Source organism: Protopterus annectens, chromosome 11.part0 (genome assembly GCF_019279795.1).
Source record: "Protopterus annectens isolate FY-2018-M chromosome 11.part0, PAN1.0, whole genome shotgun sequence".
Lineage (NCBI taxonomy): Eukaryota > Metazoa > Chordata > Ceratodontiformes > Protopteridae > Protopterus > Protopterus annectens.
In genome coordinates this window covers 1235028038-1235052913 of record NC_056745.1, presented here as the reverse complement: position 1 = coordinate 1235052913, position 24876 = coordinate 1235028038, and positions in this window count along the sequence as shown.

Here is a 24876-nt window from a genome sequence, read left to right as displayed (position 1 = left end):
GGAACTCCTACCACCTGTTTGGCCAAACAAAGGCACAGTTGGTGGGTGCACAGGTTGAACGTGAAACTGAGGTTGACATTCAGCCACACCCTGTAATTCCATAGGACACAGTCAGTAGTTCTACCCCTATCCATTCCAGTGAGCCCTCAGATATTGGAGAGGTGGATGGTGAGACACTTGATCAGAGAAGTGTGGTCACTGTGGCTTCAGTGCTTGTTGACTCTGGCCATACCCAAAGTGTTGGCAAGGTGTCACACAGGAGGGTTGTTAGAGGTGCTTGGAGGAAGTCTGCTGTCTATCCTCCACTTGATCAAGGTGTGTCATGCCACTGAACAAATGTTTAGGGCTATCATGGAAGCACAGATATGTTTCCATAGGCCCTCTAGAGAAATGTTTAGGGTTGTAAATGTGGCACAGGCTAACATGCATGACTGCCTCCACCATGTTGCTGATTCAAGGGATCAGATGAGTGACACATTGGAATGGGCAGTGTCTGTGATACAACATTTGCTGGGAGAGGGACGGCACCCTCATGGGCAAAGGTCAGCCAAGTCATCTGCTGTTAGCTGATGTGGCCATGCCCAGTCATACTCCCATAGTGGTACAGTAAACTCTCGGTTAACCAGCACCCATGGGGATTGGTAGATGCCAGATAACTTTAGTTTCTGGTTGCTTGAGAGTTATTATTAAAATAGGCCTGACTAATACTGTACCCTATACTATTTGTTTGATTTGACTTGTTCTTAGGTTGGGGAGAGAGGGAATCTATTTCTATCTTCCTTTTTAAAACTCTAAAACTCTAAAAACATAAGGTATTTTTCTGCGGGGGGGGGGGCAGAAAGTGCAACACATGAAAATTGTACTTTATTTCTTCAATTTTTTTTCGGTTGTTTGAGAGCTCTGGTTGCTTGAGTTCTGTTAACTGAGAGTTTACTGTAGTACTTCCAATGCTACAGCAGTGGTTGATGTGTCCATACACAACATAGCAGGCCATGGGATCATGGTCCTGGACATCCTCGTGAGGGGAGGTCATCCAACAGGAAACAGTCACATTCAGGTAGCAGCAGTGCATCTGACTGTAGGTGTGGATGTGCCAGTGCAACTCCTGGCATAGCCAGTTCTCGTGGTTGAGAATGACAGTGATGAACTGCCACCTCTACCGTGCATGGCTCACACCTGTCCAACATACCAAGATGTAGAGGTAGCACAGAGCTTGGCAGTGTTCATGCAGGCACTCACACACGAGTTTCACCAGGAGGACCCATACAGATACAAACACAACACTTACATGGTTCAGCCATGAAGCTTAAAGTTCATTTTGTCTCACTGGCTATTTCTTACTTTGTCCAAATGTCTGAGTGCTTCTCTTTCTTACTCATACACACTCAATGACATTTTGTATCAGCCTAGGCTTCCTGCCCCCACCCCAACACAAAACCCTGTGCAAGTGATGATAACTGTGCCATATCTCTGTTTTCTATCTTTTGAATTCAGGGATACATAACATTTGTGTCTGATGCGCAGGCTGCATAGCTGACTTAGTGCTTAGTATATCTGCAGTTGTAATGTTGAATTGTTAATTGTACATGTGACATATATTGATCTTAGAAAGTTAGACAGTTGATAGCATCAAACATTTCTTATATCAATATTGTTAATGATCTTGTGGGGGTTGGGATGTCTGAAACTGAAATGTGTCTCAATACTTTCTAACTTTTCTCTGTAATAATTTTCCAGTACAAAAGTATGGTGCCAAATTAAGGACATTTGGTGACCATCAGTACTTTTTGAGAGGTATGACTGTGTGAATCTTTGATGCCTGAGCCCTACTACTTGAGACTAGACACCTATAAGTCACATAAGTCTCTGCTGTCAAGTTAAAGTAATTTCTGTACAAATAACCCACCTTTATTTGCATACAGTACCATGTAACAACAAGCAATGATATACCACTCATTCATATTATTACACAATGCACTTCATGTTCAGCACTTGCCTTGTAAATCTAGTAGTGGCATCAATGTTACTATATGTATGTGGGTAGGAAGAAGGTTTTAGCCCCTTAAGTTGTGAGTGAGTGTGCTATGTATCACTTCTTAGCCATTACAAGGACATATTGAGCATGCCTACATTTGTCTATGCCCACAGCAGCTGCTGGTTCTCCCTCTGACTCATCAACTGCATGTGGCTGTGGTGACCTTGCTATTAGTGATGGGATGTGTGTCCCTTCCCCTTGTTGATCCTGATGAAACTGTTTTCTGAGGATGATGTTGTGTAGCATGGCACATACAGTGAATATTTCAGTACATGTATGTGGATTGTACTGAATGGATCCCCCTGATGTATCTAGGCACTGGATCAATTACTTTAGCAGCCCAAACATATGCTCTGTGATATTTCTGGTTTGTGCATGTGCCTCATTATGGTGTTCTTCAGTGGGTGTGTGTGCATTTCTAATGGGTGTCATCAGCCATGGTTCCAATGCATAACCTGCATCCCCCAGTAAATGACCCTGTGGGATATCCCCCTAGTGAACATCTGACGCAGTTTGGAAGTATACCAGATATGTGAGTCATGGTAACTGCCAGGGTTGCCAGCGCACACATTCAAGATTATTTCCTTGGCATTACGCACAACTTGACAGTTAATAGAGTGGTAGCCTTTTGTACTTATGTAGAGCCTTCCCTGTTCCCCACATGGTGCTTTAATTTCTATATGTGTGCAATTTATGGCATTCAGTACTTCAAGGTAGTGTGCTACAGGGTAGAACTCCTGCATAATTCTGGCCCTGTCCTCAGGAGTACAGGATAAATATAATGTGGTCACTGGCATGTTGGAGTATAGCTTTCAGGAAGTGATGGAGGATCCTGGATGGTAATGCCTGTGACACCTCCAGCATGCCCCCTGTTGGTTTCTGAAATGTACCTGTAGCTAAAAGTCTAAGTGCTACACATACCTTTGTCTCCACTGCTATGGGGTCCCCTCGGTTTGCCCAGGTTCTGAGTTAAGGATGGCAGAGGGTTTAGATTTCCTGTAGTGTGTTTCTATCCATGCTGTAGTGCTTTACAATTTTGTCATCATCTAGATTGTGATAAGTTAAACTGGGTGTGAAAACTCTTTTTCTTCTTGGCCTTGGTCTATTAGCAGCAGCAAAAGCAGCATAGACTTCAGCCTACTGCATACACACATTAATTAAAGTAACAGCAGACCCTAACATTCTTTCTGTGTAGACTCCTTTCCATGGCTGTATTCCAATAGATTTTGCAATTTGCAGGGAAAACCAGCACTGAGTTTACACAGTTGCTTTATAGTTTGTTGAATACCTCCTCTAACTTGGATTGGTTGATTAGCATACAATTCCGCTGCTTATGCTGTAATTAGCATACTGTGGTGTTTACCTTGTTTGTACATCTCTACACACCATGTAGAGCTACTTACTGAATCTAAAATAGTGTGCTACCTATGCACAAGGTGTAAATAGACCATGTAGGCTTTACTGAATCTGTATTTCTCTCCAGTTTTTTAAACACTAAATAGCTTTAGATTATTTGTTCCATATCTATTGTCCAGGTCTTCTAACTTCATTAGTAGTTTACTATCTTTATTAATGATGGAAATCTGAGTACTTATGCTTCTTTATATCTTCCATCTGCATTTGTTAACAATATTTTTTTATATTTTATTTCCAGCTTATGCTGTTCTAGGAATTCCTTAAGAAGTTCTGTGTGCTGAATGAAATGCTACTATATGCTGTCCATTTTGTTTTAAATTCTTCTTGAAATGAATTAATGACTTCCTGTATATCTTTGTTTTTCTGATAGTTTCATAAGTATTTACTAGGCTACTGACCACAAGGGCCTTTTTCAGCCTAGCCATATATCCCAAATCTGTGACAAGTTCTGGTATCCTTGGTAAGTGTAAGCAGGGGCTTAGGAGATGAAACATTTACAAGAGAGGGCCTAGGATATGAACCATTTACAGCTTGCCTGTGCCCATTAGAGACATAGATGCCAAACCAGGGATGAATTTCCATTTTCCCATATCTAATTGTTGAAGTTACACTTGAATTGGGTTAGGGAAGTACTGTGCTTCACATGGCTGGAGAGCCTGTTCCATAGACGGGGTAGTCTCTGGGATACATATCCGTTTGTCCAGCAGGCCCTATTTATATCACAGGTAAAGTTTAAGTCTTTAGAATGGGTAACTCTGGTGCTGTTTGTTTTGTGGATATGTAGGAGATCCATCAGAGTGGGGTATGACAACGCCTTGGATGCCAGGCATAAATCTCCATGCAATAGTCTGTAGGAGACAGAATACAGGGATAGGGCCTTGAGGCAGTCTGCATAGCACTACATAGCATTTTACTTATGCCCTGTATTCTTTTAGTGAGGAATTTCTGTGGACATTCCAGCTGTTGGATATGCCTTGTTAGGTACATACCAAAGGGGACATTGTACTCAGTGATGGGTCTGATGAACGCCAAATTCAGTGAAATAATGACTTCCTTGAACCTAGATGCCATACCTTTGTTAGTAAGTTACACGGCATAGAATGAGTACCTCACTACTGCAGACATATGATATCAAAGGCTAGATTACTGTCTTTGTGTGTCTCCAAGTCCCTGACAAATGGATCAACTCTTAAGGGTAAATGATTGGTCTGTACAACTCTTTCCCCTGTAGGGTACCATGTATAGACTATGCTGCTGCCCACAGCTCCATTCATTAGTGAGTTTGAGATGAAAGATACTCAGTATGTTCTGTGGAGCTCGGAGAAACCTCACAGAGACAAAGGAAGGACATGCAAACTCCAAATAGGCATTGACTGTAGATCAGGATCAAACCTTGTTCCTTGTGCAAGGGAGTTGAAGGCCTTAACCACTGTGCCAGCTGGCATAACGGGTGTGACTTTGAAAAAAATAATTTTGTTAAACCCATATTCATTCAAGAATGCCAAACAATCTTGATATAGAACAGAGTATTTCTAATTAATGCAATCAAAGAAATATGAATACATTCTACGGGCTAAATGTAAAACAAATCAGTACTGTCATTTGTGATAATTGATGAGAAAGAACCAAAATTTGTTATAAGAAAACTACGAGGATCACCGTAATCCTAATGTTTACACAACGGCCACCTTAAAAGGCTTAATTTAATTTTCAAAATGTCAGGACTCACCATTTATCAGATCTTGTACTTTAGGTAAGAAGCCCAAAAAATACATATTCACAATTGCTAATTATGCTTCCTGGAAGGGCTCAGTAAAGTCTCCTTGTTGTTTGGTTGGTAATAGATACAAAATTATCTATTTATCATGTATTAGCAATGAGGAGCTCAAGCAGTGTTGTTAATACTTCCACATTTCTTCAGCTGTGCAAAGTGATTTAGGTGAGGTAGTCTCTTTATGGGAAGGATGTACTGGAATAGCATCTGTATTGGATAATGATACTAAAATAATAATAATTAGATATTTTACTTGAAAAGACTATGGCCAAGATTCAATAAGCTTACATGGAGCTAATCTCTGTAAGAATAGTTGCATGGCTTGAACAGGGAGTTCAAAGCCTGTGTGATCCAATAAACAAGGTGGGGGGTGCACAAGCCTCCCAGCACTATTCTAAAATGGACACCATGGAATAATGCAAATCACCTCATTTGTTGGTGAAAACCATGCAAATGAGGTAAATTTGTGATTCAGCAAGCAGACAGGCATCCGTGCCATGTCCGCAGCAGAAATGCATTCGGTTACTAACCGTGTACATTTCTGCAAAAATCAAAATGGGGGCATGACAGTTCAAAGTAAAGCATGTTTTATGTTTATTAGGCATGGCAACAGCCAAAACTATGGCCATTGGCATGCAAAAGTGCTTTAAAATTGCAAAAATCAAACATTTTTTTGGCCATTTTCGTCCGTTTAAATGGAGAGCAGTGGCACGCAAATGTAATCATGCAGAAAATTTAAACAACTGTAAAAAGACACTTAAATGTGAAATATGAATTTTGCCATTATAATGGGCAGCATGCAGACTCATAAGAATAACAGGTAAAAGTGGTAGCTAAGGACATAGGCCCGGTGTAGTGGTGTAACTAGGGACTAAGGCAGTGAGGTATGTAATTGAGCTAAATTTATTGAATAGCAAAATGGGAGACTGTGTCCACCTATACTTAACCATGTAGCAGCTATAATGTGGTGGTGTAAGCAGAAGAAGCAGCTGACATGAAAAGGGTGTGTGTCATGCTTGGTGTAAGCACATTGGAGCTCCGCAGCTTCTCTGTGTGTGTCTGAGGCTGCTTAACTGTGCTTAGCTAGTTCAAGAAATGATAAGCATGTTCATGTCCAGGGGAGGGCCTTTTCTGCTCAGCAATGTTTACACTAGCTGAAATAGTTTGTGCGGCACACCACAGGGCTTAAACACAGCGTAAATAGAGAAAAAAAGGAAATAGAATAAAGAAAATGAACTACAAATCACTAATATGGACTCTGCCACTCACAGGGGCCCATTCAGACTCCTTGGTAATATAGCTGGCAGGTGGAATGTATCATAGTCAGCCAATCACACAGGCAGTATCTGCAGCACACCAGTATAAAGTATGCAAACACCTTTCAGTCTGTTTTTTCCCACAAACTCTGCACCATTGGTGTACACACTTGAGAATTTTAACTAACAAAATGTTAGGGGCTGCTGCTTTGCTACATCTTTATGTGCTACAGACTGAAGGCAGTGAAGAGGATAATGCTGACAACCAGCCCAGACCGAGGAGGAGAAGAGTGTTTAGATCCAGGGTAACCTTAATGGGGCTACATGATCTGGAGATACTAGTGTGCTACAGGGTGGACACGGACATACTTCAGCAACTCACCAAGCTCTGTCAGCCTCATCTCAAACACAGAGCCAACAGAGGGGAACCCATCCCAGTTGAAACCAAGGTATGTGTGGCCTTAAGAATACTAGCTACAGGTACTTTCCAAAGACCTACATGGGGCCATCATGGGGGTCTCACAGGCATCTGCATTCAGGGTACTCCACCAGTTGCTGGATGCCATGCAATGACATGTCAGTGAGCAGATTTATTTCCACAGCTCCCCTGAGGAGAGGACAAGCAATATGCATCTCTTCCACTGTGTAGCAGACTACCCAGAGGGACTGGGTGCCATAGACTGCACTCACATCCACATCAAAGAACCACCTGATGAAGACAACTACAAAAGCTATCACTCCATCAACTGCCAGGTTGAGTGCAATGTCCAGGGCATTATCATGAATGTGTGTGCTGGCAGCCCTGCTATCATGACTCCAACATCTAGCAGGCCTCACAGCTGTACCAGGCATTTGCGAGGGGGGACATCCCATATGGCCATCTCGTGGGGGATACTGGCTATGCACTGGAACCGTGAATGATGACACCCATCAGAAATGCACACACACCAACTAAAGAAAGCCATAATGAGGCACACACACAAACTAGGAACATTATAGAGCATGTGCTTGGGGTACTTAAATCACGGTTCTGCTGTCTTGACATATCTGGTGCAGCTTTGCAGTGCTCTCTAGCCACATGTGTGCACATGTTTATAGTATGTGCCATGCTACACAATATGATCCTGCAGAAACAGCTGCAGAAGAAACATCAGAGGGAAGGGGCACACAGACCCCAACCATTGCCATGACCTCCACAGGCACAGGGGTACTCGGAGGAAACCCCCCCTGAGCCTGCCCCTGTAGGCAGACATATGTATGCCTAGTATGCCCTGGCCTTGGCAAAGAGGCAACACATAGCACATACACTGACAACCTAGGGACCCAGGGATTGACACCTCTGTCCGACTCACACATACAGTAAAATGGATGCCACACACATCATACTACCTGTACCTTACCATGTGTAGGCTGTGTACTAAGTGCATCTGACAGCATCAGCTCTCAAGCACCATCCTCACAACTGCTGCAGGCACAAGGTAAATCACACTTCTTAACAATAGATGAATGTAGTAGTATGTTTTGGTAGCATATCTCAGATATTGCTGCATGTATGCAAGGGAACGGGGTGGACTACCGGGATAGCAGCAGACAACTGACAGTTATTTGGGACAACAGGAAATGTCTGCCCAACACTGGCTTCTGCAGTGTATACAGTAGTCCCCTAGCTGATAAAACTCACTGCAGTGTATGTGAAGGACAAATAAACTGGGGGTGGGCATATGTCATATGTATGGATGTCAGTGTTGGGGTCCCATACTCACTCCTCAGCATCTCCCAGCAAGTCAGCCATATAAATCCATTAAGAAAGGTCTGGCAAAGGCCCAAAAATAGGGACAATGATAACATAGTCCTCTGACAAACTTACACAGTGATATTACAGCAAGTCTTGCAGTTGCATTAAGTCTCTGAAGAGTAGGAAGTCTGAAACCCTAATGTCTGCTATTACATCCTAACCTTCGGTCATTAGTGATATGCAGTATTCTCCAAGACAGGCACAACACTATGCTAAATGGATTCAACAAGTAAAGCCAATATCTGCACAGTGTGTGCAGATGTGTACAGCTGACAAGTATGACTCCCCCATGCAACACAGCTGTGTCCCCAAAGAAATGCAGTAACATGTATGTTTGTAGCATAATAGCAGCAGTGCACACTTTCCCAGGGCTGTCCCAGTCCACTTGATAACTTGTTGCACGTCCACAATATATATATATATATATATATATATATATATATATATATATATATATATATATACATGGTTAATACTGTCAGAAAGTGGGCTGCACTTACACTTGGGTGTAGTTGTTTAGTGGCCTAGGTACAGTACTGTAGTTGATAGGGTAGATGTTCCAAGACTTTCTGTGCCAACTATTTTGCATGTCAGCTACAATTGCAGTAGGACCTGTACACACTGTCCAGAAATCAATATCCGTTAGTGCAGGAAAGATGGACAAGTCAGGGATAGGGGCCATTCATATGGACAGTACACAGCTCAGAGTAACCTACACAGTGCCTAGCATACCTCTCAGTTGTACAGATTTCTGCAGAATGTCCAGAGTTTTGCATCATACGTTTGCTGTTTGTCATGAAATTGTGGTTTTCTGGCAAATCATTTGCAAATCATGAAAGACTAAAGTCAGAAAATAATGAACAGATTTTAGTTTCAGACTTCATACCCTTTAGATAAATGCATGCTAATGCAAAACCTGTTATTGGAGCAGCTATATATGTTTGTAAGGGCAAGATTTAACACATCTCCCTATATTTTGCTGTTTGTTACCCAATTATTTATGGCTTTCTCCAGATTTCTGGCTCTAAGAGGTTAAGAGGTATGGTGACTCATAGGACAGCAGGTACCTGAATGTTACTGTACTGCCAGGTTATAAATGGCTGCCACCTTACTGTGTCAGCACTGACAAGAAGTCACTGGCCACCATCCGTACCCTTGGAATGACATGCTGTCACAGAAGGACCACAGGTATGCCACGTATATCTGTTATGCTTGTCTGAACATTGCATTTGCCTGCCAAACAATTTGCAAAACAAGAAAGGTTCATGTCAAAACATCAATGGCAGACAGTCGAGAAGCAATCTTCATACCCATAAGAAAAAGCAAGCAAATACCAAAGTCTCCCAACTTTCTATGTTTGGCAGAGTGTTATTAACACCCTGTCCCTGTGTGTGAGCCTGTGTCTGACTGTTATATATGGGCCTGTCCAGATGCCATTCTTTGACAGATTGATAGCTAGGGCCAACATGTAGCCTCATAATAACATAGCAACACAAGCCATCTGAGGACAACAGCAGATGTAGTAGTGCAATGATGAACAACCTGCTAAATAGCTACACTCAGATGTGTGAAGCCCATAATCCTGTGTGTGCCATTATGGCATCTACCCCGCTCACACCAGAAATACAAATACAAGCAGCCACTGTGGCCAAAGTTTTTGACTGGACTACAGAGGGACAAAGAGACACACATAAGAGGAAGGGGAACCTCTGGCCAGACATATGGAAAATGTGCACACCAGAACAAATTGTCCAGTAAAATAGGTACCATGCAGGGTATGGAGTCAGTAAACATCACCCACAACTACAGAACACACACCCACATAAGTGGAGGTCATCAACAAAACAAAAACACAAACAAAGGACACCTCAGAGGCAAAAACACATGGGAATTTCACAAACCTACACACCACAGAAGATGCATAGTCCACACACCAGTGTCTCGCAACCACTAAGGCCTTAGCATAAACCCAACATATTACTCATAGGAGACTCCATCGTGACACACACAGATGTGCCTCTCACCAAGCTGGATAAGGAGAAAGTCATGCTCACTTGTCTGTCAGGTACCAGAATCCGCCATATCACATATACATTCAGATCACTCCACAACAGGTACTGTTATCACTCTGGTCTAGTCCGTGGGAGTGTGAATGACGTTAGATGTACCTTTTTAGACTATAGGAAGACAGACATGATTCAGCTTGCTGAATATGTGTCCCATGCAGGTATGTCCCTAGCTTTAAGCACATTCTACTGTCACCTGGAATGATGGCTCAATACAAACAGAAAATTATTGCCAGTAACAATTGGCTTACTAAATGGTGTCATCCCAGGTGGCTCCACTGCCTGACTGCCTGTGAAGGTATGACCGTCAGACAATGCTACTTTGCTAGACAAGGCCTGCATCTGTCCCACATGGCCTTCAGATCTTTGGCAAAGGTCCTTGCCTCCCCCACAGTGCCTTTTTAGGAAAAGTCATGGGATCAATACTACCAACATATAACACTCAGCAAAATGCAAAGCAAACTAAATGATAGAAGTCTAAACAGGAAAATGTACTCATTGCAAGCATTTATAACCCTGGCAGATGGTGATGTTTGTGTACTCACAGAAACCTGGGCCAGAGCTGCTGGGAGCAACCCATCCTTACCTGATTACTCATCCTATCACACAGCCAGACCCCAAAAATATGCATGGCAAAGCCAAAGGAGGTTGAGTATAAAGATATATTAGACACACACCTCCATACTGGTCAAACAGTCTGACACACACAAGACACTCACGTGCAGTCAATCGATGAGAAGATCCCCATACAAATTACAGGTAGCTATAGGCAAACATATGTGACTCAAGATAATCCACCCAAAATATCTGGCTCTCTACAAATCTATCAAGATTCAACCTGTTACTCTGATCCTGGCTGACTTATATTACCCAACCACTGATTGGAAAACCAACTATGCCAGAACAGAAATGCACAGATTCCCTCATCCTATCAAGCCTAAACTTTAGGACAGCTACTTGATACTCCCACAAGATGTGATACATATGCTGGACTTGGCAGTAACCAACATGATTAACCACTGCAGCACCCATATCGTATCATCCTCCCTGGCAAGATCTGGCAAAAAAGTGGTCATGGATATGACCAGCTCTCCTCCTGACCCTCCCCAGCCATGGTAAAATGAAAACGTCTCCTAAGCTGAGCATAACTACCAGAGGGATGGTAGAAACAGTTAAACAGCCAAGTACCCCACTAAAGGATCAGGTACCAATGTCCAAATGTACACAAAAGTACTATACCAGCATTTATATATATATATATATATATATATATATATATATATATATATATATATATATATATAGATAGATATATATATATAGATATATATATGTGTATATATATATATATATATATATATATATATATATATATATATATATATATACATATATACAGATGCATGGAATCAGGAATACCTGGCTACCTGACAGGGCAACAACATTGTCCACAAGGGAGAGTAAACCAGTCTGCAAACATCTGCAATAAAGGAGCTATGTAACAGAAGGATGACATTGCTGTCCAGGATAGAGAAGGAGCAGGTGCACAATTGGAAGTAATCACCCCTAGCCTGAACAAACAAATAAGAGCACCACTGAAATCCTCTAAAGTCATCTCCAAGTTCAAGTTGCCCACATCTAACACAGACAGTCATAACACCTTCCTCACATTTGTCTGCAATCCCAAAAGAAGCTCCCAGATCTGTGAAGAACTAGTGGTCAAGGACACCACATACACAAATGCTGTAGACATAGCCAATCTACTGGCTGACAGATTCAGCAGAAATGTCTCCCCTCTGCCCCCCTCCCCCATCAGGAAAGAAGGACATCCCCAGTACCTGGCCACCCATCCCTGATCACTAGGGAACAGGCCATCACTGCCCTCTCAAAGCCAAGAAGACAGCCTCCATGAGACCTGAATATATCCCAGCTTGCAACCTACATGAATACAGGCATGAACTGGCAGCATCATTATGCAACCTACACAACCAAAGCCTGAGAACCATCTTTGTCACAGCCTAGTGGTGGACAGCCACTGTAATCCCTGTACATCAAGATGGAGTGTTCACCAATCTGGGAAATTAAAGACCTATCAGACTAACTAGCCTGATCTGCAAGGCCATGCAATGCATCATTATTAGAAAAATATGTATTAATATGTGTATTAGCAATATGCTTAGTGCATTTAGAAGCTTGAAAAGAGTTAACACAGTTATTCTATTTCATACTGCATAAATCTGTACAAACTGCAGTTGCTTTCTGACCTTGTACTGTTAGCTAAATTCTTGCCTTGTGCCTTGGAAATTTACTGAGAAGCAGGTGATTTTCTGCTTGCGTTAGGAAAATAATGAATAGAACAATACTACTTGTATGAAACTTAGACAAGAAGTTCCGCTGTGCCATGAGAAAATACACAGCTGTAGAAGTTACAGATAATTAGTACAAAGCCTGCTTGAAAATATGAACTGCAATCGGTATTTGCTTGTATCTGTATTAGAAAAGTACCTTGAAAAGTAACACTGTACAATAGATGCTTGTAAATGGATTAATAGTCACCAAGGCCAGGTTGTTTTTCTGAAAAGTTTCTCACAAATCTAGTCATGTCAGCAGAAAATTTGAAGTAACATCTGCTGTAGCACAATACTAAAAGTTGTGTTTGATTAAGTCAGCTTAGAAGGCCATGTCTTGTAAAATAGTATAAGAATGAACATACTTCCTGTTAGTAGTTAGACAAATCCTTATATTTGCATGTTTTTTTGTCTCCTTGCTGCAAGCCAATTAAAGTGCCTTAACTGAACCTTACGTGTATTGGTCTTTGAAGTTTTTTCCTTTGACAGATTGGTCCTTCGGACCAGAAACCTTCACTTCGCCTCGGATCAGACAGGCCAGGTGGCTTGAAACCGTACGGGGAAGAAACCACATCGGTTCTTCTTATTTGAAAAGTCCTCCGACTGAATTGTCATACAAAAGAGGCCAGCCACTTTCTGATATGCGACTGAAGGACAGGTTTACTCGAAGCAGGTGATCAGTCATGAAGGCTCAGGTAAGGTGAATCTATCTTCTTTTTCTGTTTTAGATCAGGGACTAGATTTGCATTTGTTCTGTTAAGACTTTATTTATAAGTCAGGAACAGAAAGATTACTGTCTTGTCATAGATCAGGGAAACAGAGCAGGTAGGCAGTCATTCTGAAGAGATTATAAAAACATCCGTGGTACCACGTTAAAAATAAGGTGTTACATCATGAAGGCTCAGGTAAGGTGAATCTACCTTCTTTTTCTGTTTTAGATCAGGGACTAGATTTGTATTTGTTCTGTTAAGACTTTATTTATAAGTCAGGAACAGAAAGATTACTGTCTTGTCATAGATCAGGGAAACAGAGCAGGTAGGCAGTCATTCTGAAGAGACTATAAAAACATCCGTGGTACCACGTTAAAAATAAGGTGTTACGTAACGATTAAAAGGGTAGAACAAAAATGGGTAATAATTGTACAAAAAGGTCCCAAAAGCCACCATGAACCGAAGACACGAAATACATGCAGTCACAGCGTGCTGATAATATTAAATACTACTCAAAATGGGTTAATAAGTATGAATTTTATGGTAAACTAGAAAAATCCTCACTTGTCAAACTTGTCAAACAGCTTAAAACTGATTCTAGAGGTCGGGTAAAGAAGCAACGTCAATTAGGAATTCCTCAGGCACACAGGTGGATTGAGGAAGTAAACCGAAGGGAACAAAAGAGTAATAATTCAAAAGTAATGTTTTTAGATAAGGAGGACAATAACTTAGTAATAGTGTCAGCCCCTCCGCCTCCCTTACAAGAATATGAGGCAAGTGAACAAATTACTCAACCCTCGCGATATCCTACTGTCACTGTGAGTAGAGACACTACAAAAGTGAAACCGTTTGTTAGAGATCCCGTCGAGACCAGGTCTAGAACACGGGCAGGAAACTCAAAGGAGGACATTGAGTTATATCAAATGGGTAGAAATTCATGATTTATGAGTGAAGAAGAAATATGCCCACTTATAGAAGTGTCTAATCCTCAGGCAGGGCAAAAGGTCAGGACCCAACTATTCTAGTGTATAGACTCTGGACTCCGGAAGACATCCAGAAAGCCACTGAGGGAATTCCCCATCCAAAAGTTAATTTTCAAAAGTTCTTAGAAGATTTGCAAGGAATGAGGCTGAGTTATAATTTAAATGGAGAAGAGGTAGAAAAAGTAGTCAGACAAATTGTGGGACCAGATTGGCACATGATTAGTGGTGACTGGAATCCCCGTGATATTGCGCTCTGGCCCCTCCCACATAGCAGCACAGAGTTAGACAACAGAGTGAAAGGTCTTACAGACCGAATCTCTGAGAAATGGAAGCCTAGGGCAGACTGGACTTGTATTAATCAATGCATTCAACAGGAAGGTGAAACTGTTGACCGATATTATGCCAGACTATTAGAATGTTTTAATAACCATTGTGGAATGCAGGTTCCTGAAGATCAGACACATGATTCCTCATATGAGCAGCAGTTAAAGAATGCATTTTTGAAAGGCAGTATTGCACCTATAAGCAGCTTTATTACAAAACACATGGTAGATCATCGTACAAGCAGGTTACAGTCATTGCTTGAATATGCTAGACATGCCGAAAGGCATTTTAATAGCAAAAAGAAAAAGAAAGCCCAAGTATTTTCTGTAGAAGATGGAGCAGAAGTATATGTAGTACAGTCCAGGAAAAAGGGCAAGAAAAATGTCCAGGGGAACAAACAATCTGATCAACGATCAGAGGACTTTGAATGGTGAAAGAAAAGGGGTGGATGTTTTAAATGCAGTAAGAAAGGACACTTGGCAAGGGATTTCAAGAAAAACAAGAAGGCAACCACGGAGGATAAGGAGGGTGAGGACTTACTATATGATAGTCAGGAATAACTAGAAGGGGATAGCGGAGAAAGGACAATGAGTATGTGATAGATGGAGTAGAGAATGTGACAGAAGAAATAGAGCAAGTGCAAGACGTCACGGATAGTGAAGAAAATGAAATATTGGATTTGGCTTTATTGAGCTTAGAGCTCTATTTAGCAGACACAAAACCAGAAGTTACACTCCTGGTAGAAGGGAGGGAAGTCAGATTCTTGTGTGACTCAGGGGAATCACGGACCCTGGTACATCCCTCCAAACTGCCAGAGAATTCAGAGTCACCTGATTACATATTAGTGAAAGCAGCTAATGGACAGCTGTATCGGGAGCCCCTCTCCCATAATATTGTGATAACTGATCCTGTTTCAGGATTGACCCAGAAAAGCAAAATTGTATCTGCAAAATGCCCAGTAAACCTCTTGGGCAAAGACCTTATGCAGTTATTTGGTATAGCAGTAGTTCCAGCTATGCAAGGTATGGAAGCACAGCGACAAATTGATACCTTTGCAGTGCAATCAGAGGGTGAAATGTTTTATTGGTACAGCCAGGACTTGGTTACGACTGCTCCAGGGGCAGTGACCGAAGAGTTGATGAATGTAGCCGTCAGCAAGTTCCCCTCCCTTGACATTGATAAACAGCATTTGTTGCACTGTACTCTGCATTATTGTAATACACCAGGACCTGATAAGGAATATGAGCAAGAATTGTTTAGAAATCGTGCAAACAGACTGGTATTACGTAATCTGTACTGGGACACAGAAGAGAACAGTGTAGTCAGCTGTTCATTGCCCCAGGAGTTCTTTGCACTTTATAAATCTAATCGATTACCACATGTTAGCTTAACTAAGGACAAGAATGTAAAATGGGTAGACTTAGGAGAGAAAGTCACGAGATGGGAAAAACAGACAGAGTTAGAAGTGTCAGAACAAGGAATACAAATGCAGAAGCTGAATTGGATAACTCAGACCCACCCAGCTGTACACTTGCAGTCTAGCAAGGACAGCTGATTGGCACTCCTATTGAAGGAGGAAGATAATGCCTTACAGAATATACCAGAAAATCTCTGGTCCACAGGAAAATCAGATGTAGGACTTATTCGTACAGCAGGACCAGTTACTATTACGCCAAAGTCAGCATTTAGACCACAAAAGAGACAGTATCCCTTAAGAAAAGATGCAGAGGTAGGAATCAAACCTATTATAGCAGCTTTACTTAAGGAAGGGGTGCTGGTGAAATCTCCTGATTCACCATGTAACACACCCTTATTTCCTGTTAAGAAAGTGAATGGAGAGTGGCGTATGGTCCAAGATTTACAAGCTGTAAATGACGCAGTAATACCAAGGGCACCTACGGTGCCAGACCCTACACACCCTGTTGAATGATTTAAAACCTCAACAGAAATATTTTTCTGTGGTAGATATCAGCAATGTGTTCTTTTCGATACCGATACATCCTGACAGTCAGCATTGGTTTGCATTCACATTTCAGGGGAAAAGGTATACATATACACGACTACCACATGGGTATTGTGAAAGTCCAACAATATTCTCACAAGAAATGACAAGCAACTTGACGGGATTTACCCCACCAAGAGGTTGTCAGATTTTGCTTTATGTTGACAATATCCTGCTGGCATCCCCCACCCAGCAAGACTATAAAGAAGATGCCATAGCGCTATTACAATTTTTAGCCACTGAAGGACATAAAGTAAACAAAAATAAACTGCAGCTTTGGAAAAAACAAGTTAAATACCTAGGATATGTAATATCCAAGGAAGGTAGGACATTAGATGAGGACAGAAAAATAGCGATTTTACAAGCACCAAAACCCACTACCAAGAAGGAAATTATGTCCTTCCTGGGTACGACTAATTTTTGTCGGAGTTGGTTTCCAAACTATGCCTTGGAATCTGCACCATTGACTAACCTGATTTATAAAAAGCCTACGGCAGCACAGGATTTGTTACAATGGACACAAGAAGCAGAATCTGCTTTCTGCAAACTCAAACAGTTAATAGAGTCCTCATTAGTTTTGGGATTACCAAACTATCATAAACGTTTTTTCCAAACTGTAGATTGTAAACAAGGTGATATGACATCAGTGTTAACACAGCAGCATGGGGACAAGCAATGCCCTATTGCTTATTATTCATCACAACTGGACCCAGTGGCATGGTCTTTATCTCACTGTGTACAAGCAGTAGTTGCAGCTGAAATGGCAGTACAGACTTCGGCCTCAGTAGTGTTGGTCCACCCTCTCACATTGAGAGTGCCTCATGCAGTCATGATTATTTTACTACAAGAAAAGGTAGCATATCTTTCCCCTGCTAGGCATCTTTCCTGTATGACTGTATTGTTGAGCCAACCTCATATGACAATTGAATGATGTACGACTTTGTACCCTTCTACCTTGCTCCCAACCCCTGAAGATGGCACATCACACAGCTGCCTGCAGGTGATTGAGCAAAAGACACTGCCTAGAAAAGATCTTACGGATGTTCCCTTGGATGATGCTGAGGTGACATACTACGTGGATGGCTCCTGCAAAAGGGGTCCTGCAGGACAGAACCTAGTAGGATATGCAGTAGTTTCTGATACTGACATTATAGAAGCAAAATCTTTACCACATAGTTTATCTGCACAGGCAGCAGAATTGATTGCCTTGACATGGGCATGTACCTTAGCAAAGGGTAAATGTGTAAACATTTTTACTGACAGCCAGTATGCTTTTTCTACTGTACATGTTTTTGCGCAACAGTGGAAAAATCGAGGAATGATAACATCTACTGGCAAACCAATCAATCATGCACAGTTTATTTTAGATCTTTTAGAATCTATTCAGTTACCTCAGAAAGTAGCTATTTGTAAATATACAGCTCATACCAAACAACAGGACAGAATTTCAAAAGGTAATGCGAGAGCTGATACAGCTGCAAAGCAGGCAGCTTCAGAAGTATTTCTTTTGAATGAGGAACTACAACCCTCTGAGATTTTAGACGAAATGTTAAAGACAATGCAAACACTTACTATGCAAACTGAAAAACAAAGATGGGTAAAACGAGGAGCAATTCTCGAAAAGGGGCTGTACATCTCTAAAGAAGGGAAACCGATATTGCCATCTAATTTGTTTAGATATGCAGCTTTGTTGAGCCATGGGCAGTGCCATGTCTCAACAGGGAGGATGGTACAGCTGGTGAACCAAGTGCTCATGACGTACGGATTTACAAACTACTCTAAATAATTTTAATCGTTATGCCACATCTGTAGTAAGCATCATGCACAAGGGGCATTAAAGCTAAAGCAAGGGAGTTTCCCTACACCACCGTATCCATTTCACACTATTTGTATGGATTTCATAGAGTTGAATAAATGTGAAAATAAGAAGTATTGTCTTGTCATTGTAGATATGTTTTCCAGATGGGTGGTAGCCTTTCCGACTAAAAATCCAGATGCTACGATGGTGGCCAAAGTTCTTGTTAAAGAAATCATCCCTAGATTCGGCATTCCAGAAAGGATCTACAATGACAATGGCACACACTTCGTGAATCAGACCATACAGCAGTTAAGTAAACATTTTTGTATTTCTCTAAAAAATCATTGTGCATATCACCCGCAATCAGCAGAGCTAGTAGAGAGGCATAATGGGATTTTAAAGAGTAAGCTAAGAAAATTAATAACAGAAACGCAGAGAAACTGGGTGTTCTGTCTGCCCCTGGCACTGTTGAGCATGAGAACTGTTCCGAATGCAAAAGGATTGACTCCTTTTGAAAAGCTCTTTGGAAGGGCTTACTATATACCTCTGTGGAAATCTCTCATGCCTGCAGACCAGGAAGCTGACAGTACATTAGCAGAGTATATGCGTAATTTGTTAAATTCTAAACATTTGTTGCAGTTAAATTCTGTTTCAGATAAAGAACGAACCAGACCGTCAGAAGTGGCAGTGCCCCCTGGAGCATGGATCTGGCTGAAGATAGTTAAGAGGAAAAATTGGGCGTCTCTGAAGTAGGTAGGTCCATATCAAGTGCTTTTGTCAACACCCGTCGCAGTCAAACTTGCGGAGCGTGCCTCCATGATCCACCTGATGCACTGTAAATTAGTTAAAAACTTTGAACTGGACAAAAATCTTGTTTACATGCCAAGAGCAAAAATGATAGAGTCCAGAAGAAACAGGAATGCAGAACAACCCTTTCCTCAGAAGTATTGCATAATCATCCTGTTAACTGTATTAGTGACAATGATCTTTTTGTTGTGGCCTTTTCTTTTCCCAGCCACGCAGACTGAACTGAATAAACGTGAAGCGTTACTCATAAACTGGCATCCAAACTTTAACACTTACCAGGCAATTAAATATGTGTATGCTGAGACTTTCAATGTTTCGAATTTCTGGATTTGCACAGCTTTGCCGACAGCATATGGGGGGTTATTAAGGACTACAGTCCCCCTTAGGGGTCAATGAGATCTGGGAGAACTTGATTTACATACTTCAACCATTACAGCACAAGATAAAATAGCATTGCACTTGTCTGTTCCACAAAAAGGAACTGTGTGTTTTTATAAAAAAATGATACTGTTCAGGTGGGTTGGAGCAATTGCAATGTGACTGTTCCTTATAAATGTTACACTAAAGGTAAAAAGTAGATCTTTATTGTAATACAAACTATGATTCATTTCTTGGATTGATGCACAAAATGCTTGATGAAGTAAAACATAATTCTGTTCTTTATAAACAGCTGTCTATAATTGATAGAAAACTTTTTCATGCAGGATGAGTGTACATTCATAGCAAGGTTACTACTAAAGTAGAGGATTGTTATTTTGTGTGTGGCAGAAAGGCATACAAATGGTTACCTGAGAATTGGTCCGGCAGTTGTTTTTTGGGTTACCTGGTTCCAGCCATACGACACACTGCAGTTTTGCCTCATGGGAAAATTCAAAATGTCCGAGAAGTCGTCAAGAAACCTGTAAATCCAGTGGGACAAATCGATGTGCGTTGGAAAGACCATCACTCTCTAGGCAAAGGACTGACATACATGGACTTGAGTGATAGCGTTATATCGTGGGCAGGTATATTACCAGCATAGGAAGCAGTGAAATCGATCTGGGAGCTGAGAAAACTGTCAAAACTTCTCAAAGTAATGAGCAATGCAACTTTTTCTGCTCTTGAATTGGTGACTGATGAACTGAATGCTATGAGAACTGTAGTGCTCCAAAACCTCATGGCTCTCAACTTCAACCTAGCGGTGAGAGGTGGTACGTGTGCTTTAATCCAAGAAGAATGCTGTTCATATATTCCTAACCATAAACATGAGATAGACAATCATCTTGAGGTAATTCAGCAAGTGTCGGCTATGACCAAACCAGGCTCAAACCCACTGATGGACTTTTTCCAGAAATGGTTTGGGGGTGGGGTACCATCCTAATGAATATCCTGATTGCCATTTGTGTAGGTATGCTCCTACTGGGAGTATAAAAGACTGATTAAAAAACTTATAGACATGTCAGTTTCTGAAACCTTATATCAAAGTACTGAGTTTGAAGAACTGTTAAAAGACTAAAAAGCTTTCATAAGTCTAAACTGAATGACTCTCTTAACTGTAAATCCTGAGTGGAAGAGGTTAGGAGAAGAAAACAAACTGTTTATGCTTATTTTGAAAGTAGAATAAAAGTATTAATAGGGGGAAATGTTAGAAAAATATGTATTAATGTGTGTATTAGCAATATGCTTAGTGCATTTAGAAGCTTGAAAAGAGTTAACACATTTATTCTATTTCATACGGCATAAATCTGTACAAACTGCAGCTGCTTTCTGACCTTGTACTGTTAGCTAAAATCTTGCTTGTGCCTTGGAAATTTACTGAGAAGCAGGTGATTTTCTGCTTGTGTTGGGAAAATAATGAATAGAACAATACTACTTGTATGAAACTTAGACAAGAAGTTCCACTGTGCCATGAGAAAATACACAGCTGTAGAAGTTACAGATAATTAGTACAAAGCCTGCTTGAAAATATGAACTGCAATCAGTATTTGCTTGTATCTGTATTAGAAAAGTACCTTGAAAAGTAACACTGTACAATAGATGCTTGTAAACAGATTAATAGTCACCAAGGCCAGGTTGTTTTTCTGAAAAGTCTCTCACAAATCTAGTCATGTCAGCAGAAAATCTGAAGTAACATCTGCTGTAGAACAATGCTAAAAGTTGTGTTTGATTATGTCAACTTAGAAGGCCATGTCTTGTAAAATAGTATAAGAATGAACATACTTCCTGTTAGTAGTTAGACAAATCCTTGTATTTGCATGTTTTTGTCTCCTTGCTGCAAGTAAATTAAAGTGCCTTAACTGAACCTTACGTGTACTGGTCTTTGAAGTTTTTTCCTTTGACAATCATCATGGACCTCATTAACAGGGACATTAGCAAACTCCAAATTGTGATCCCACACAATTTGCCTTTCTCAAGGGGAGGTATGTCAGTGAACTCTGGATGACTTCCCCTGAGACAGTAAACAAAGACATAGATGAGGGAAAGATGGTGCACTCCAGACACCTTGACTTGGCCAGGGCGTTACACACAATTCCCCACTTGGCCATAGTACATGAACTCTGTCAACTAGGCAGCAATCCATATGTTACCAGATGGATAGCAAACTGGTTCATTGATAGAACCCACATGATCATAATAGGGGTGGCCAACCTAAGCAGTACACCCTTAATGACTGGCATACCACAGAGATTGGTCTGAGGATCTCTGATGTATGGCAAATACTTCCTTTAGGTGCAGGGAAAAAACACTGGCCTATGGCTGACCAAATTGCCAGATGACTGCAAGCGGGGAACAGTCATCAATACCCAAAGAGATGTGGATGTCCCACATCAGGGTCTCACCAAACAAAATGAGTGCTGCCAGAAACATGGCCTCAAGCTGAATGCCAGCAGATGCAGCATAATCTCCGTCAGGTAGACGGACATCCCCACATATTATCACATTAACAACAATGTCCGGCATACACAATCAGTACTGATGCATTTGGCCACCCAGGTTGATAGCAAGCATAAGTCTGTGCACCATGTCGCTTCCATTGTAAAAAAGCTTCATAGATGGAACAAGTCAAAAGTAAGGGTATCTCATCCATGAACAAAGAGGTCATAAGATCCATGTAATCTAAGCTTATAAGACCAATTGTTTAGTACAACACCCCCTTCAGCGTGAACCTCACAAAGCACATGCAGCAGCTGGAGAGACCACAGAGGTTCCTCATGGGCGATCCCAGCACCCCAAACACCTACCCTACACAGATGGGCTAACAGCACTGTCCCTCTGCTCAGTTCCAGATAGACTCCTGAGAGGTGACCTCTGTCTGGCATACAAAGCAATCCAGACCCTGCTGTGATGGGACTGTTGCACATCTGGAAGGCAAGACCTACTTGGACAACCTGTAGGTTCACCATCAAACTGGACTGTGATATCAATAGGGCCTGTTGGTGTGACAGATACATGTCTTACAGACTCCCACATCTGTGGATTACACTCCCTGTCCACATCAAGCTGAGTGCCTTAAATCCCTTGTAAAGTGCTCACTGTAAAATTGCATGGGAAACACACAATACAGTCCTGTGACTCCCCCTGTGTCCCTGCTGGACAGGGGCTCTGGGTGCTGACATATCTTAACATGGGCTACACTCTCATCTGTAATGATTATAAGGGCTTCAGGCCCGATAGCCTAGTAACCTCATATCAACCTATCAACCTATAAACAAATGTCTGTCAGTGGTTCGACACATTACTCTGTACTGCTCTGCCACTGTGATAGCTAGAAATCACAGTGCTATGTGACATATACCAGACATATAATGAACATCTCTGCTTAGTAGAATGCACTCTGTACCCACACCAGGATATGGCTTATCAGTTAATAAGAATACCAGTCAAGCAGGAGATCCCTAGCCAGTATATCACTGAGGTGCTGGACTGTCTACACAGCTTCATCAGTCAATCGGCTGTAGCCACATTTCTCAACCAGTCAGATTGGGTAAGAATGTCTATAGTTTTGCTCACAGTTTTGGTCTGTGCATCATACATTTATATTTCTCAGGTTAATCACTGTGATGATCTGAGAATATCTGTCAGTAAGTGATGACACAAGACATTTCAGTGTCAGATGAAATATAGATCAGAAGATGTCTGCTAAAACAAACCCTGTTACTCTAGCATCTTTCTATGTTAATAAGAGCAATATTTACAGTATCTCCCTATGCTTGGGCCATTGTCCCCCCATTTTGGTAGGCTATCTCCATATTTCTTGCACTAACAGGTTGACAGGTATGGCTGTAGCACACAAAGCACTGGACCGGAGTACAATTATTCCTGGAATGGAATCTCATTCTTACTATAGAAGGTCATACTGGGCATGCTCATACACTTAGAGAATTACAGCCCACGTCTAAACCCACATCAGAATATATAACTGTATTGTGCATAGATGTCTTTGCATATAGACAGCTAAGTATACCTTAACTGTCTCTACCTACACCCATCAGACAGGAGTACCCTCAGCTAACTTTAGGTGGCCCATATGTAATATATCTGCATCTGTTGTGTGTGATACACAGACATATATATGGGCAACATATAATAATATTTCAAGCATACACAGACATAAACATGGGGAAGAGAGAGACAGACAGTGATAGAGAGAGAGAGAGAGAGAGAGAGAGAGAGACACACACACAGGGAGATATACACAGAGAATGAGTCACAGACAGGGAACCCCGAAAGGCATAGACTGATGTCCTGCTGTAGACAGTTGCATACCTGTTGTAACCAGTCGCATGTGCCAGCATGAAGGTGAGCCCCATTGTGTAATACTACTGAGGTAGGGGGTTGTAATATCACATCACCTGCCTGTGTGTGTGTGTGTGTGTGTGTGTGTGTGTGTGTGTGTGTGTGTGTGTGTGTGTGTGTGTGTGTGTGTGTGTAGGTCAAAGTATTATGAGGCCTTACCCCCACAATACATATACAAAGGGCTGATTATACATTATCTGCTGATGTCATTTACCTTAGAAGTACCTTTGGACACTTGTCAGCCCTATAAGCTCTATAGCACATGCAATAACTGTGTAAAACTATAGTAGGGATAACTAGATAGAGAGAGGTTCTAACCTCAATCCTGGAAAATGTAAGTGTGGGTGTGCTTGTTTGTAGGTTACAGACTTTTAGGCCATTCCCACTCAGTACACTGCCCATTGCCCTACTTTACATGGACTGCTGATGTCATTCACCTTAGAAGTACCTGTGGACACTTGTTAGCCCTATAAGCTCTGAGGTGCATGTGATAACTGTGTAACTCTATAGTACAAATAACTAGATAAGTAGAAGTTCTAACCTCAGTCCTGCCAAGTGTGTGTGTGTGTGTGTGTGTGTGTGTGTGTGTGTGTGTATGTGTGGCTGTTGATGTCACTCACCTTAGAAGTACCTTTGGACACTTGTCAGCCCTATAAGCTCTGGGGTGCTTGCGATAACTGGGTAACTCTATAGGACAAATAACTAGATGGATAGGAGATATAACCTCAATCCTGCCGAGTGTGTGAGATTTGTAGACCATTCTCATGCAGTACACTGTCCTTTGCT